We start from the raw sequence: 17,454 nt of genomic DNA on the forward strand, positions 1-17,454 counted from the left end.
CCTTACTATTATGCCACATTCCCAAAGTGAAAGGTTTATGCAAAGGGGGGAGGATCCTCCCCTTCAGTTTCTTCTCTCTTTTTTCTGGGGCTGTTGATGATGTGACTGTTGGTATAGATCATATCTGCATTTCCATGGGTACAATTAAGAACCTAGTCTATTCAAATTGCCTTTATCTTTTGTTTTTTAAATGACACCAAGTATCTACTGTCTTTAGTAAAAACCACACACACCCAGGTTTGAGTTGCCTAATTAAGTTACTTTTCCCAGTTTCATAGAAAAATTAATCTTTAAAAAAAACACACACACACATAACATTCCCCTTTATTAGTTTTAATCTTTCTTGTATCACTTCTTGTTGAGCTTTTTGACAAGTAGTCTGTATACTTTAAGTCCTTAAATCTTTTAATTGTGTAATCCAGAACAACCAAGACCCACCAAGAGGAGTACTTATCTGAAGTAAAAGCAAAAATTGCTCTCAGACTGCAGAATAATTATTTCCAAATGTAGCTAAGAAATGAGGCTTGGCAGATCTTGCACTTATAGGTTGTATTGCTGCTAAGAATGTGGATAGAATCTTGTGCCTCCCAGGTCTCATTTCGTATGCTAATTGTGAAAAGTTCTGTTCCTGGAATTTACTTACAAGGAAGGGAATATCCAGAGAATCTGTGGGTTATTTCACACTCACTCCTTTATCTGAAGGGATTTTGGCAACCAGACCAGTGCTGGCTCTCTTGGTGCCAATCTCCAAACCTTCAAGATGATAAGATCACCATTTGTCCCCACCAGAAGTCCCATATTCTCATGTTACCTTTGAGTAATGTATTGCTCCAAGAGACATCTGAGATCAATAAGATATAATTTATAATACTGTAGTTACATATTTAAACTATAAAGGATTTATTTTAATGACACAATGATTTGTCATTATGAATTACAATATTAAAGTACAGTGGTAGCTCTACCTAAGAACGCCGCTACTTACAAACTTTTCTAGATAAAAACCGGGTGTTCAAGATTTTTTTGCCTCTTCTCAAGAACCATTTTCCACTTACAAACTGGAGCCTCCAAAACTGTAACCGGAAAAGGCAGGGAGAAGCCTCCACGAGGCCTCTTTAGGAATCTCCTGGGAGGAAACAGGGCCGGAAAAGGCAGGGAGAAGCCTCTGTGGGGCCTCTCTAGGAATCTCCTGGGAGGAAACAGGGCCTCCACCCTCCCTGTGGTTTCCCCAATGGCACGCATTACTTACTTTTACATTGATTGATTACAAACATTTCTACTTAAGAACCTGGTCATGGAACCACTGTAGGGTGGGGGTTACAGTAACACAGCAAAAATTCCATCAAAAGGCATAGGGAAAAAAAATCTACTTAGGAAGTAATGGTAACCATGAATTCCACAAGTTGAGAAAGATAATAGTGAGCTTGCTACAAGACAGCAGACAAATAGGCTTAATTACAGCAGAAATTTGTTTCTATAAAGGACATCCAGAGGGCTAAGGAAAGCCTACGAGTTGAACCAGATTGTAACAATATGTTTATATTAGCAATAGACATTAAGAAGAGTGATGTTTGTCCTAGTGAAGATAATACTTGGATTGTAATTATAATGAGCAGATAGGATTTCTGCTTAAATTTTCCACCATAGTGCTCAAGTCAGATAATTTAAAGAAGAATGCAATGTAAAATATCAAACAGAACCACCACCACATACAAAAATAACAACCCAGTTAAAACGTGGGCGTGCAAAGTACAGTGATACCTCATCTTACGAACTTAATTGGTTCTGGGACGAGATTTGTAAGGTGAAAAGTTTGTAAGACTAAACAATGTTTCCCATAGGAATCAATGGAAAAGCGATTAATGCATGCAAGCCCAAAACTCATCCCTTTTGCCAGCCGAAGCGCCTGTTTTTGCGCTGCTGGGATTCCCCTGCAGCATCGCAAAAACACGGAAGTCCAGAGGTGGTGTTTTCCATGGAGGGGAGCCTCAGGGGTATCCCAGCAGTGCAAAAATGGGCGCTTCGCTGGCAACAGAAGTCCGGAGGCGGGGCATCCCAGTGGCAGCGGCTTGGGTTTGTAAGGTGAAAATAGTTTGGAAGAAGAGGCCAAAAAATTTAAACCCCGTGTTTGTATCTCAAAAAGTTTGTATGACGAGGGGTTTGTAAGACGAGGTATCACTGTATTTCAATTTCAAGTCTTCGGAGAAGGGCGGCATACAAATCTGACAAATAATAATGATTATAATAATTCAAATTGCATCAAATCAAAATACCTCAGTTTGAAGGTATTATTAAATATTTTTATTGTTTTATATCATACGTTTCTTTCTATGTTGAGCAGTCTGCTCCCTATGTATCCAAGATGTTAACGTGCAAACGTAGTTAGTGGTTAGTAGAATCTGAGACAAAGGTATAAAGAATAAATTAGAATTACTTTATAATATGTAAATAGATATATTGCATTTAAGTTAAAATGATATATAGAAAATACGTCCCCATTTTGGTGGAAGGGTATGAATGTTGTTTGGTGGTAGGCACTTTGAGCATTGAGCACACTGTTATGTCCTGTGTGAATGTTTTATTATTATTATTATAAAAATCAATTAAAAATTATTTTAAAAAGCATGCAAACGTACAAACATCATCACCATCATCGTCATTATAGTCATATATATATATATTCAAATATGAAGTAACATATAAACAGATATGCGATAACATCCATAACATATACTGTCTTCCATTATGGCATTGATTATATAACCATCAACTAAAAAAAAAAATTACCCGTCTGTTTTCCTTTCTCATATACACCATATTCCACCCAATATTCCACCCAATTTTACAATGATGGTCCATTTCGCCTTCCCTTCTCCCCTCCACTTTTCTCTCCTTCCCTCTTTCCTTCTCTCTTCCCCTCTCCTTCCTTCTCTCCTTTCCTCTCCTCCCTTTTCCGCTCCTCCTCTCCCTTCTCCACTCTCTTCTCTGCTTCCTTCTCCTACTTGTCTCCTCCCATCTACTTCCTTCTCTCATTTCCTCTTCTTCCCACTTCTTCCTTCTCCACTTTCCCAGCAGTGGGTTTTGGGGTTTCTTTGAATTGCACAGAATTTTAGCTATAGGTTCTCTCAAACCCCTGCGAACCTGCAGCAGTCCAATCGTGGATTAACCTATCCATCTCTGCACATTCCAGAATGTTTTTGATTATAATATCATCTGCAGGGGTTTCTGGTTTTTTTCAACATTGTGCATATGGGATCCTAGCTGCTGTTAGGCTATGTAGAACCAAATATGTGTTACCAACTATTATTATAATTTCCTGGAAGCATGCTCAGCAAAAATGTCTCAGATTTCGAGGGAGCGGGGCATGGTCAACGTTGCGATGAGATGGCATCCCTTGCGCTCCTGCAGGGGAATGCTGAATCCCCACTGTTTGGGGGTGCTGATTCCAGTTTGGATCGGCCCAGAACCCCACTGAAGGGAGTGTGAACAAGGGGTCTTAGCCACCCACTGTCTTTGGGGATGGCAACCCCCGCGGTGGGCTGGCAGTCGACCTCAACCAGCAGTGGGTGAGAAGGCCTTGGCTGCCATAGTTGCGGCGGCTACGTGCTTGAAAGAGATAAATAAAACGTCGGGAATCATCTGGAAGGAGAAGAAAACCAAGTTTTTGTGCTGGAGGTTGAGAAGAAAGAGGATTGTGTGGAAAGGTGAGCTGTTTTTGCCAGAAGAAAACCTTAATATCAATTTTACTAATTTTTTTTTTAAATCCGAATTTAAGTTAGAGCGAAGTGTGGAAGCAGCCGGACTATCAAAGGGCTTTTTATTCAACATTAAATGGTTTTTAAAAAATCAACCAAAACCCATGAATTATACATCTGCTTTTCTTTTTAAATTTTGGAACTAAAATTTGATTTTGGAGACTATCGAAATTTAAACTGGAAAAATCTCAAAATAAGTTAAAAGAATCGAAAGCTACTGTGAAATTTTGTATTGGGGACATTTGCTGGCAAAGCTGAAGTAGTAGTTGGCTGAATCTGTTATTCTTTATTCACTTATTATGACCTTCACGTGATGGAGCTGAGCAGACTGTTTCCATAACAAGTGATAAAGAGCAGCTAGGAACTTGCTGGGAACCAGAAGAAAATATTTCTGACTTGAACTTTATTTCAACTTGGAAGGAGTAAAAAAGACAGACAGTTGGTTTTATTGGAGATATATTGGTCTTTTCAAATTTGAACAAGGTGGAAGAAATAAGAGATCTATTTTTAGATATCATGCAAGACATTTCTGATTGGAGAGATGAATATATAAATGCTAATATTGTTTTTTCAACTGGAAGGCTTAACCAAGATTATATAGAAAATTATGAAGAGGAGAAAGAAGAGAGGAGTTATAAACAGATGGAAAAGATTCCTCAACAGCAATATAATGATGCAAAGACAAAATAATTGCCAACTGAATATTTTTATGAGACTGATCAAGGGAGGAAGGGATCCCAAAAGATAAATGATTTAGAATGTGGTCTGATTAAAGAGAGGGTAGAGGGTCACATGATTGATGATTATATGAAAATAAGCACTAGTATTGAGATTAAATGTGACCTGACACCTTGGAATGAGTAAGATAAGAAAGAAATGTTAAATATATTTTAATAAATTAATAAATTATTTTTAATTTAAAATAAAAAATAAAAAAAAGAAATTGGGATGAAAAACGGGAAATCTGCAAAAATTGTTTCTTTTGCCAGAAAAAGAGCGAGGAAGAAAGTATCTGATTTTTAAAAGATAAGAAAGATTAGATCTAAAACAATTGGGGTTTGGCAAGAGGAATGGAAATTTGAAGATGGATGATTGAATATTAAAATGAATTGATGTAAGGATACAATTAGATAGAATTAGCATTGTTTTTGCAAAAAAATGAATGATATAAGAATTTATAAAATTGTATCAGAAGGATAGAATTATATGGATAATTTATAGCTACATTTACATTTATAATAATAAAAGACTGACTTGAGTTAATGTTTTTGAAATGTTAAGTTTTTTTCTTTTTTCATACTACCGTAATTAAGCTTGGTAATATTGAAATATATACAGAAATGCTAAGGTGGAAAGGTATAATGAATGTATTGAAGTACTGATTTTATAACAGGTCATATGCTATATGATTATAATATTATGCTAAATGCCTAACTAAAATAATGGATTGGTTAGATTGTGGTCTTTCCTTTTTCTTTTTTTAGTTTGACTAGTTTCAATTTTTTAATAGTAATAGTGCTCGATTCTTTTTTCTTTTTTTCATTATACTTTCTTTTTTTTCTTAGCTTCTAATTTTTTGAAATTTTTAGTAAGGGTTTTTAGAATACATGACAAGGGGTAGTAAATATAACGGTTTAATTGTGTCTGGAAGAATAAGATGAAATTAATGTAATAACATTAAAGGAAATAAATGTGGAATTCAATTCAATGAAAATCTGGTCATCTGGATGACAAAGTTAGAGGTCAAGGTTGGGGGGGTACGATTGATACCAAAAATAATTTAATTTGGAAGTATTAAATTTTTGAGGCGAACAATTGTATATGATTTACTAACTAATTACTGTTTTTATTGTAATTTGATTATTTTGAAATGTATGAAAAATGTTTGTATGAAGGAAAAAATAACAAAAAATTAACCCCCTCCCCCAAATGTCTCTGGTTTCAGATCTACCGGTATTCGCTGTCTTATCATATTTTCCAGCCATGTGTGAATTTTTTCCAGTTTTTTTTTCTGGCTTTGGGGCATGTCCACCACATGTAGAAGTATGAGCCTGGTGCCTGATTGCATTTCTTTCATTTAGCCGATTTGTTCGTATACATGTTTGCAAATCTTGTAGGTGACTAATACCATCTGTAAAACATTTTATATGCTGTTGACATTGTAAAATTATGATTCCTACTTCACAATTTCTCCCACCTGTCCAAATCTATTGCATAGCCAAAATTCTTAGCCCAAATTATCATTGTTTCCTTTACTTGTTCTTCTTACAATTTGTAGGTTGATGAGTAATTGTATATCCTCTTAATTGATTTTTGATCTGTTCCCATTAATATCTGGTCCAGCTTGTTTGGTTTATTGTAAAACCCATATTCCTGCCTGGTTTTTTCATACCTGGATTGCATTTGCAACTGTGGCCACGATGATAGGTCTAACCTTTTTAATTGTTTTGTTTTTAGTTCTCCCCTTTTGTTTAATAAGTCCCTTGATCTTATAATTGTATCCATATTTATGACATTGGGATATATCCAGTGATGGTCTACTAAAATTTTTACGACCACACTGTGGGCGTGGCTTATGCATTTTGCCACTATAACAAAGTGAACATTGCAAAAGGTGAATCACACACATTTTTTTGGTTTCCCAGTGCATGTAAAAGTTATGTTTATACTGTCAGTGTGCAATAGCATGCCTGCAAAAAAAGAAAACAAAAAACGGGCTACATATTTAATTAAAAATATTTTATTGCTAAAAATGCTAATCATCTTCTGAGCGTTTAATGAATTGTAGGGTTATTTTTGCTGGTGGACAATCTTGTAAACAAACTGCAATATCTGCAAAGAGCAACAAAGAGAATGAGCTTTGCCTGTAGATTAGCATTTGCCCTACCTTCTCCTCCATCCCCACCCCATAAAAAAAATCTTCCTTGTGCATAGAGGGTAAAACTAGCAGGGGGGGGGGGAATCACGCACAAACAGCAATAGTTTTATTTTGAACAATAATTTGCTTCTGAGTAGTTTGCTTTTTCAAACTTGTACCAGAGAAATTTACATATCAAAGCTGGAAGATTTCCATCAAAGCATCTTCTCAGGCAATTTACATTCATTATATAACTTAGGGGAGATGTAGCAAAAACCTGTGTACATTGCAAGACCAAGCAGATGTTAGAGATTTTCTTATTTTTGTTAATCCATTGAAATATGATTGATCTGAAAAAACATCTTACCCTTCACTTGTCTACTCAAGCCACATCCTGGATCAGATCAGAACACTTTTCTTGCAAGAGTTACATTGACTGGTCAAATCAGATTGCTTTATTTCTTATACAGTTTTGTCATGACTTAAATACTAGTTACAGTTGAAACCATCGGCTTTTAGAACACAGATATCTAGTATTAGATTGCCAAGAGTGTGTGCAACAGATATCTTTTTCTTGGTTTGGGAGATGTGTGAGGGTCAATATTAAATATAATTGAAATATGAAATATTATTAAATATTAATGAAATAAATAATGATATTCCAGACTGCACCTTGTGATTCCCAGGGTCTCCAATTGTTTTATATGGCGGAGTCATTGCACATGATTATGAAGATGATATTCATAATCAGTTGATACCACATTTGAAATAGATTCTACTCCAGTGACTTCAAAATATTTGCTAAATGCAGTTAACATACTGTACATGAAGGAATGCATTTTAATTCAATGGAGAAACATGAAATATTTCAGTTTTGTAATCCAGATGGTCTCTTTTCATTCATTCATAGGATGAAATGTCTGTCTGTCCGTCCGTCCGTCCATCCGTCCATCCATCCATCCATCCATCCATCTATATCTATCTATCTGATAGAATGCATATGCATAAACTCTGTTTTTTATTTGAAGTACATACATGTTTCCATGAAGGGCATCTTCACATACAACTGGTAGCTGAATCCATTTGAAACACAGATTGATGCGGTGGCTAGGCTATTGAAATTTATTTATTTATTTATTTATTTATTCATTCATTCATTCATTCATTCATTCATTCATTCATTCGTTTATTTTGCCAAGTACGTATTGGTGGAATACAAAGATATAATAATATTTATATACATATAAAAGAAAAAGAGAAATGCTTGAAAGAACAGCACCGGGTTATAATCTGAATTTTGTAATGCAAAATGTTCTAACATACAAAACTCTAAGCAACTTGGAAGCAGGATACCTGAGGGATTTTTTAAAAAAACACTACATTGGTAGTCTTCAACTACAAACACTACATTGGTAGTCTTCAACAAATTATTGACCCCCTCAGAGAGGGTCCGCAACTTGGGCGTCCTCCTCGATCCACAGCTCACATTAGAACAACATCTCGCAGCTGTGGCGAGGGGGACGTTTGCCCAGGTTCGCCTGGTGCACCAGTTGCGGCCCTATCTGGACCGGGACTCACTGCTCACAGTCACTCATGCCCTCATCACCTCGCGGTTCGACTACTGTAATGCTCTCTACATGGGGCTACCTTTGAAAAGTGTTCGGAAACTCCAGATCGTGCAGAATGCAGCTGCGAGAGCAGTCATGGGCTTACCCAGGTATGCCCATGTTTCACCATCACTCCGCAGTCTGCACTGGCTGCCGATCAGTTTCCGGTCACAATTCAAAGTGTTGGTTATGACCTTTAAAGCCCTTCATGGCACTGGACCAGAATATCTCCGAGACCGCCTCCTGCCGCACGAATCCCAGCGACCAATTAGGTCCCACAGAGTGGGCCTTCTCCGGGTCCCGTCAACTAAGCAATGTCGGTTGGCGGGCCCCAGGGGAAGAGCCTTCTCTGTGGCGGCACCGGCCCTCTGGAACCAACTCCCCCCGGAGATTAGAACTGCCCCTACTCTTCCTGCCTTCCGCAAACTTCTTAAAACCCACCTTTGCCGTCAGGCATGGGGGAATTGAAACATCCCCCCCCCTGGGCATGTTGAATTTATATATGGTATGCTTGTGTGTGAGTCTGTTAGTTTGTGGGGTTTTTTAAATTTTTAAAATTTTAAATTGTTGATTACTTATGATTTGTCTTTTACATGTTGTGAGCCGCCCCGAGTCTTCGGAGAGGGGCGGCATACAAATCCAAGTAATAAATAAATAAATAATAAATAAATAATAAACTTGCAACCAGCTGCTCAAAATTACACCACCACTGGAAAAAAATAATTTAGGACCAGCTCTTGCATTTATGACTGTCACAACATCCTCAGGGTCACATGATCAAAAGTTGGACGCACTTGGCAACAGGCATGTATTTACAATGTCAACAGATGATGTGTAATCTTCCTAGCCAGCTTCTGACAAGAAAAGTTCATGGGGGAAGCTGGGTTTGTTTTATGACTACATGATTCACATAACAACTATGGCAAAAAGGATTATAAAATTATGGTCTGTATTGTGGTAACAAGTCAAGGACTACCCATACCTCTGTTGAACCTCAGGAATATTACCAATAAGTCTTCTTATGACAATAAGTGACTGCTGCATGGAGATATGCACCATGAAACATTTTAAATGAATATGTTACTGTTATTTTACAGTTTACAACATCCTGGATTAAAGGGAATACATACTTGACAGTATTTGAACGATACTCAAATTTGTGTGAATTTCCAGCTGGTCTATCCAAAATGAAAATTGTACTTCAGAAGGAGATGATTCATGCAAACATTGTTGTCACTTGAGTTTGTGCCATCTGCAGCTCAGGATCTTCAAAATAATGTCATACATATTCATACTGCACTTTATGTAGTGCACGCAACAGGTTTTCTACTGAAAATATCAGTCAAAAACCCAACAGGAGGCTTTAGACTATTCATTGTATCTCTGCATGTCAGATATTTCATTTCTCCAAAATAAGGCTGGAACTAGATAGGAATAGAGTCTACGGAGAGGGGCGGCATACAAATCTAATAAATAATAATAAAAATAATAATAATAATGTAAATGGTTTTTTTGAATGTAATGATTTTAATCTTGCAATTAAATTATAGACACGTAACTGCGTTAACAACATCATGTAACATTTAAAGTAAGGGAAAAGATAGAGGGAAACAATCTGGAAAGATGTAACACAAACAAAAACATTGATCAAATTGCTTCATCTCTGCTGAAAAAAAAATAAACCACTCAAATGTTGACAAACAATGTGTATCAACAATCCATTATCACAAATCAAATGTCAATTTATCATTCCAGTATTGCACAATAATTCCTCAGGCCATGATCTGTGCGTAGTAAATCTGTAATTCTTGATATTTTCAAAGATTCCAAATATTGGGGATATGGCCAAAAAGAACAGATGCATTCGTGGCATGTAACAATCAGTCTAAAATCATATTAATAATCTCAATATGACTTTAGGCTGATGGTTACATGTCAAAATCTTAAATAATTGTACAAATCATAAAACGCAGGGCTTTTGGAATAGTTAACATTAATGAAGTCCTTTGAACAATTAAAATGTAATATATAATTAGATTAGTTCAAAATTAATATTACTAGTAAAATATCCATTATTATTAGGATATTTCATATTGAGGGAGGCATCCATGCTGTGAAGGTTTCTGCAGGGGGTAATGTGCCCTCTCAATAGAGGCGCATACCACGTTCCTAGCTCATTCGTTAATTCAGTAGAGACCAAGGCTTCCCAAAATCATGGCAATATGTTTTAATGCTAACTAAACTTTGATAACTGGGATTGGGAATCATGTCACTGAACAAGATGCTTGTAAAGCATGACTTCATGTGACCACGCTGTCCAGTTAGGCAAAACCCACGTGGTGTTAGGTATGATGTCAAGTGGCCCCCATTTGTGATTTCCTGCTGGCTTCCCCATTGGCTCTGCCATGAACAACTGTTTTAAATTTTCTAAAATATCATGAACTGTATAAGAATGCATTAGACAGGAAGCTAAATAAAATTAAAATGGTGGCCCCAATGGCCTGGGTTATTGGATGCAAGCCTGCCTTGGGTGTAATTCAGGGAATAGAGGACTTAGCCATTAATAACATTTATAACTTTACAGCTGGTCCTTGACTTACAACCACAACCAAACCCCACATTTCTTTTGCTAAGCAAGACAGTTAAGTACGTTTTGCCCTATTTTATGCCCTTTCTTGCCATAGTTGTTAAGTAAATCACTGCAGTTTTAAAGTTAGCACTATGGTTGTGTGAAAAATGGTCATAAGTCATTTTTTAAGTGCCGTTATAACCTTGAATGATTATTAAACAAATTGTTGTGGATTGAGGACTACTTGTACATAGCTTCTATTGCATATGTGGTTCTTAATATTCCTAACTAGAATATTATATTTTGTTGGGATGAATGAAGTATTTACTTTCAGATATATAGGTAGACTGTATATCTAATAAACTAAACCTGATTATAATGCCAATAAACAGAATGAAAACTTCTGCTCTACTCTACTCTAATGCTGTGGCTAGATACATGTGTTCGAGCAATTATAGTTTGAAATATTGAAATTCAAAATTTCCCTTCCGCTAGGTTTATAGAATTTATACATGGTATGCTTATATGTATGAGTGGTTATTTAAATTGGGGTTTTTAAGATTATTTTTAATATTAGATTTGTTTACATTGTCTTTTTATATGGTTGTTAGCCGCCCTGAGTCTTCGGAGAGGGGCGGCATACAAATCTAATAAATACAATACAAATACAATACAATTTGCATTTTTGTGTGTGCTGCGGGGTATTTGCATGCACAGTGAAATCACGTTTTGTTGGTTGTAAGACCTGATGATGCTATTGCTATACAGATAGACCTTGACTTATAACCATGTTTATTGATTGTTCAAAGTTACAATGGTGCTGAAAAAAGTAACTTACAATAATTTTTCACATGTACTACTGGTGACATGATCAAAATTCACTTGCTGGGCAACTAGCTCATATTTATGACAATTGCAATGTTCTGGGGCCACATGATCACCTTTTGTGATCTTCTGACAAGCAAAGTTAATGGGGAAGTCAGATTCACTTAATCTTTTTACTAACTAAACAACTGCAGTGATTCACTTAACAACTGTGGCAGAAAAAGTCTAGGACAAAACTTACTTAACTGTCTCACTTAGCAGCAGAAATTTGGGCTCTGTTGTGGTCTTCAATCGATGACTATTTGTATATGGTTGATAGTTTGTAATCTTGGTAGCTTGTAATACATAAAGACATAATTTGTCTTTTTATATCACTAAAGATGAAATTGTTAGCACTTGTAAACAACTGTTCATGCAGTAATTATTTATCCAATTTGTATTAAAGTCATGCAGAACTTTCTACTATTTTCTATAAGGACAGCTCAACTTCGTAACAAAAAATTCCACCGTGGAAATGTTGTCATCCAGATAGGATGAATTATAACTTTAACAACTTGAGTTGTCCATCCTAATTGAAGGTTTGGGTTTTGTCATTTAACACTTTCGGAAGTCCTACCTGCATTATCCATTGGTCATAACTAGCAGTGTTCACGGCCTGTGATCTGATCGCTCAAGAACTGGAGTAAGTTTCAGTTTCCTTCCAAACTCAGATGATTAAAAAGTGAGACAAGAAATGTTAAATTCTAATCAGCTTTAACCATTAAACGTTTTATTACATCAATTAAAAACATATTGGAGCAGACTCCTGCCTCTGAGCATTTCGACAGCTTGTGAAACCTATAATCAAGCCCTCTTGAGGAATCACTAAATCGAATGAAAGGCCGTTAAAAAGTCTCCAATTCAGTTTGATGGACATATTGCAAGGACTGTTGGGCTCCTACTTTCACAACGCAGTGGAGCACTCAAGGCGTTTCTGCAACCTTGCCTTATAAATTGTATTTTTTTTTTTTTGCAAAGAGCACCTTTTATTTATTTGTTTGTTTGTTTTGTCAAGTACGTATTGGTGGTATACAAAGATATAATAATATTTATATGCATGAAAATAGTAAAAGAGAAATATTAGGGTGGGGGACGGAAGGCACTTTGGTGCACTTATGCACTTCCCTTATTGACCTCTTAGGATTCGGGACAGGTCAACAGTGGATAGTCTAAGGGTAAAGTTTTGGGGGTTAGGTAATGATACTAGAGAGTCTTGTAGTGAGTTCCATGCATCAACTACTCAGTTAATAAAGTTGTATTTCCTGCAGTTGAGTTTAGAGCGGTTTACTTTAAGTTTGTATCTGTTGTGTGCTCATTTGTTGTTGTGGTTGAAGCTGAAGTAGTTGTTGACAGTAAGGACGTTGTAGCAGATGATTTTATGGGCTATGCTTAGGTCGTGCTAAGGCGACATACAGTAGTTCTAAGCTTTCTAAACCTAGGATTTTAAGTGTAGTTGCATAGGGTACTCTGTTGCAAGTAGAGGAGTGGAGGGCTCCTCTACTTGCAACACTTTGCACTACCTTGACTTAACATGGCTCAGGGCGCCATGGCTTCAAACTTGCAACTGGTCCATCCGGCACAAAAGAGATAGGTCCGAAGCCAGGCAGCACACTGATCATGCCCAATGAAAGAATGCCCTTCTGGGGGTCCAGAGACGTCCCATGGCCAAGGCTGGGACACAGGGAGGCTTGGCTTGACCTGCCCTGCAGCTGCCACTCACTCCATGCACGAGTGCAAGCCGTGTGATCATCAGCTTAACTGGCACGAGGTGTTGTGATGCTCAGGTGAAGCTCAGGTCACGTGGCGTGCGCCATGCCGGGTCACGTGGAGGAGGCTCATTCTCCCCTTCCCCCCTTTTCAGTTCCCTCTTCCTCAGTGACCCCTTCTCCTCCCCTCAGGGAAAGTTGTAGTCCCGGCTGGGGCGGCGGAGGGATAACCGCTCCGCTCCCTTCTCTCCGGCCCCAGCCGCAGGGCGCGGCGCCTCCTAGCGGAGCCAGAGCAGATCCCGCCGCCGGTTCCCCTTTCTCGCGAGAATCTCCCCCCATTCCGACGGGGTTATATAACGCGCTCCCCTCCATCTCTCTTTCTCTCTCTTTTTTTAAACATCCCGCTTCCTGTCAGGACATTATAAGAGAAGGAGGGATGACGGGAAATCAAGTTCCATTCTTGGGGTCCGGTTACCCCTTTCCCCCCCCCTTCACCCCGGGGGGCTCGTCCCCCTCCTCTCCGGACGGACAATGAGTCCCATATGCTAATGAGGGCCCCGCGTCACTTCCGCTCTTTCTCGGCCGCCATCTTGGCCAGGGCAGGTTCTGGGCAGGAGGGACCCGGCTGTATTGTCTGCAGGGCGCCTAGGGAGCCCCCCCTCCCCTTCCCCGCGGCCCGGCGCTCGACACCCCTCGGCCCGGTAGCTCAAGGCCCCGCGGAGCCGCCGCCGCCGCCTCCCCCCTTCCGTCCCAGCGCAGGCCGATCCCCCCGCCTTGCCCCCCTCGCAACCTGCCCCCCCCCCACTCCCGCCTCCCGCCATCCAAGGCCCCTTTGTCTCCCCCGCACCGCCGGCTCCGCTCCCCGCCAGCCCGGCCGCCAACCTCCAGCCGGGAGCCGTAAGCCAGAAGCAGCAGCAACAACAGCGCCGCCGCCGGGGGAGGGAGCGATCACCCGCCGCTGAAGAGGAGGAGGCGGAGGAGGGAGCGCGAAACGCAGCTAGGTAGGTGCCTGAGCGCGCGCGGCAAACCTTTTCCTTCCTCTCTTCTCCTCGCTACCGCCAAGCGCCGTCTTTCCCTTACCGGGCCCGGGGGCTGCTGCCGGGACAGCCGCCTTCACCCATGCTGTTCAAAAGAGAGAGAGAGAGAGGGAAAAAACGGTCCTTCGCCCGTCTTTCCTGCCCTCCCGGCGTCCTGAGGCCGGCAATTCCCGCCCGGTTTCCTTTTGCCGGTTTTTCCCTTTACCTCAAAGCAATTCCACCCCAACCCCCACCCTCATTCTGGGTCGCCCTCCGTTATGAAGAGGAAAAAATAATAATACGGAAAAGCTGCTCTGACTGCGTTGCCTGCGCCTCCTCCGTCTCTCTTTTTTTCGCCCCATCTTCCCTCCTTCCGTTCGTTGCAGGGAGGTGGCCCAGAGATGTTGCGCCCTCGAGGGTGGCTGTGATTGCACGGTCTGCGTCGTTGGGAGAAGGAGGGAATCGTTTAGAGGAGGAGGTGGTGGCGGCGGCGGGGTTGTTTTGTGTGTGTGGAGGGGGGTGCAGGGGAAGAAGACGACCGGATTGCGAATGAATGCTGCCATCCTCTCCGACATGCTTGAGGGTCTCCCACCTCCCCCCCCTTTCTTCTCCCAGCATGTGCGGCGGGAGCTGGGGGGGCGAAGGGAGGAAAAGCCCCGTTAGGACTGCAGAGTTGGCGCTGGAAATGTGGAACGGGCTGCGGTGCAGTCGATGGGGAGAGCAGCCTCCTGTAACGCCACCCCCTCCCCTCCTCCAACCTTTCCATAGCTGGAGGTATCGGGTGGTGTTGGAAAAGGCGGGATTCGTGACTCAGAGTCAGAATATCCAGGTCTCCTGAGAGAAGCAAGCACCCTTCTTAACACCTCTGCAACTCTTTGCTGCATCCAGATCGGGCAGATAGTTGTGTTTTAACCTATTTCTCAAACAAAGAAGAAGAGCAAGGGGGGGGGGGGGAGGATTGCTTCTGTTTCTATCTCTGAGGGCTTTCCCTTCCTAGGATGTCTTGTCTGTTCTTAGTTATGGCTCTGCATATCTTGTGTGTTGTCTTTTTGTTTTTGTTTTTTGTTTTGTTTTCCCTCCTGCAGCTCATTTCAGTTTTGCATAGGCATATGTACCTAAGGAGCGCGTGGCTGCGGTTGCTTGGGTTTATGACCATCGAAGGCAAAAAAAATACCAGCCCCCACCCAAAATGCACTGCAGCCAAGTCGGTGGAATGAAGAAATGAGTGTAGCGAGTCAGTAGGGGGCGCGTTCTCAACATTGGGTAAGGCTGCTGCAGAGGGGGGGGAGGGGCCCCAGATGCACAGATAGGAGTTGCTACACAGCGCCTTCTATAGGCCTGGGAAAATGGGCCTATCGCTGCAGGCCGAGTTGCTCTTACGAGCTGACAGCAGCATAGGCAAAAAAAAAAAGGTTTAGTGAGCAAGAGCAATGATTCAAAAAAAAAGAAAAGTCCAGGCCTCTCTTGGAAACTCATGACCAAAGGTGTCATCTTGATGTGGTACCTAAAATCTGTGTCATCCTTGACCCACATTACCTGTCTGAAGATTTTGTTGAAATTCAGTTAAGCTGATCTTCATGGTATCACTAAAGCTATGTGATACTTTTTTAGAAAATGGAGCTATGCTGGGCTCCCTAAATCAGGCATTAATTCAGGTGGAAGAATGTAAGGTTCAATGAGCACAGAGAGCTTGTCTCTTTTGCAAACCATGAGAAGGAAGAGACTGCACTTAAATTTGTTACTGGAGATAAGGATATCACTTGTATGGTTGAGCCTCATCATGACAGTAGAGATAATTAAGGGTCTCTATCATTGTAGTGCTTTTCAATACACAGTTATTTTGTTTGACAGCTACATGTTGCTTAGATCACTGGATAGCTTAGTACAGAGGTAGGTAAAGTTGGCTCTTTAATGACATGTGGACTTCAACTCCCAGAATTCCTGAGCTAGCATGATTGACTCAGGAATTCTGGGAGTTGAAGTGCACAAATCATAGAAAAGCAACTGCTTATCCCTGGTTTAGTAGTTTGTTACTGGGATTTTTGTGTGATTACTATCTGATCGAGACTTATATTTATAGAAAATACTAAAGACTTCAATATATATTTTGTGACACAAGTTTATTCTCTTAAGTGTCAATATTTAGTAGAGAGAATATGTAAAATGGAAACCTTGTGTATTACATATCAGCTCATATGGGAACAATGTGTATAAAACTGTCAAATTCAGTTTCTTCCTTCAGGAGCTCAACCACCACTTCCTCCATCTGAACAGAAGTGGTCATTTAAGTACATGACTATTGTCATTTAATTGCTAAAATGAAAATTATGAAATGTGCAGTTACTTTACTCACTTAAAAAAAAGACTAACAATGGTTTCAAAGACAATGGCAAATAATTGCATTGCAATCAATCAACAACTTATAAGCAATAACATCAGAGTATCTTAAAGAAATCATAAATTCTTGGATTCAGAAGTTCATGTTGCCTTTCTGAGTATCTCTGGTTTGTATTATTTTATGGGAGATTGTAGAGTACCTTGGTAAACTAATTGTTTTAGCCATAATTTATGGAACTAGCAGTAATCTAGTTTGTGCATAAGAGTTTATACAGGCCTGTTCAGACCACATCCTATCTTAGAAGAAAGTAAGTTATATAGCTTACCAAAATGTGGGAATCAGACTATTGATTCAGGCATATATCTTGAATCCAACTATAAATATAGAAGATTACAGAACTGCATTAAAAATATAATGTTGAAGATCTATGTGAGACCAAATCATCTGAAAGGTATTGCTGTAATATGTATGAGAGATACCAGCTAGTAAGGTATTTCTACTACATCATATGCATATGCATATTTCAGGTAAATAAGATCTTGCAAGCATACATGTGTTTCAGCAGTGTTAAAATCATTATATCAAGAAAGTTGTAAAGGAATCTGGAGTTTTCAGTATTTTCTATAATAAGATTGTTAAAAACAAATATTATAAACTAACAAAGACATTGTAAAGGAGAAATTGGCTGGCAGAGTTCTTATTCTGGAAATGAAGGTTTGTAATTATTGGGAAAGGTAGCCAC

General features: G+C 39.7%; 1 protein-coding gene and 1 long non-coding RNA gene across 3 annotated transcripts in view; one reads left to right on the top strand and one right to left on the bottom strand.

The window, feature by feature from the left end:
* Window positions 1-9,170: 9,170 nt before the first annotated feature.
* LOC139163670 (uncharacterized) lies at window positions 9,171-14,750 on the bottom strand. Its single transcript, XR_011558507.1, has 3 exons — window positions 14,677-14,750; window positions 12,230-12,318; window positions 9,171-9,685 (listed from the first exon to the last, which is right to left on the bottom strand). It is a non-coding gene; the product is annotated as an uncharacterized lncRNA (long non-coding RNA).
* ADNP (activity dependent neuroprotector homeobox) overlaps window positions 12,643-17,454 on the top strand; it is a 46,122-nt gene continuing 41,310 nt past the window's right edge. For both annotated transcript variants that reach the window (XM_070744620.1, XM_070744618.1), the window contains exon 1: window positions 12,643-14,359. The gene's annotated coding sequence lies outside the window, so the exon portion shown is untranslated. The remainder of the gene's footprint in view (window positions 14,360-17,454) is intronic.

This window comes from Erythrolamprus reginae, chromosome 3 (assembly GCF_031021105.1).
Source record: "Erythrolamprus reginae isolate rEryReg1 chromosome 3, rEryReg1.hap1, whole genome shotgun sequence".
Classification (NCBI taxonomy): Eukaryota; Metazoa; Chordata; class Lepidosauria; order Squamata; family Dipsadidae; genus Erythrolamprus; species Erythrolamprus reginae.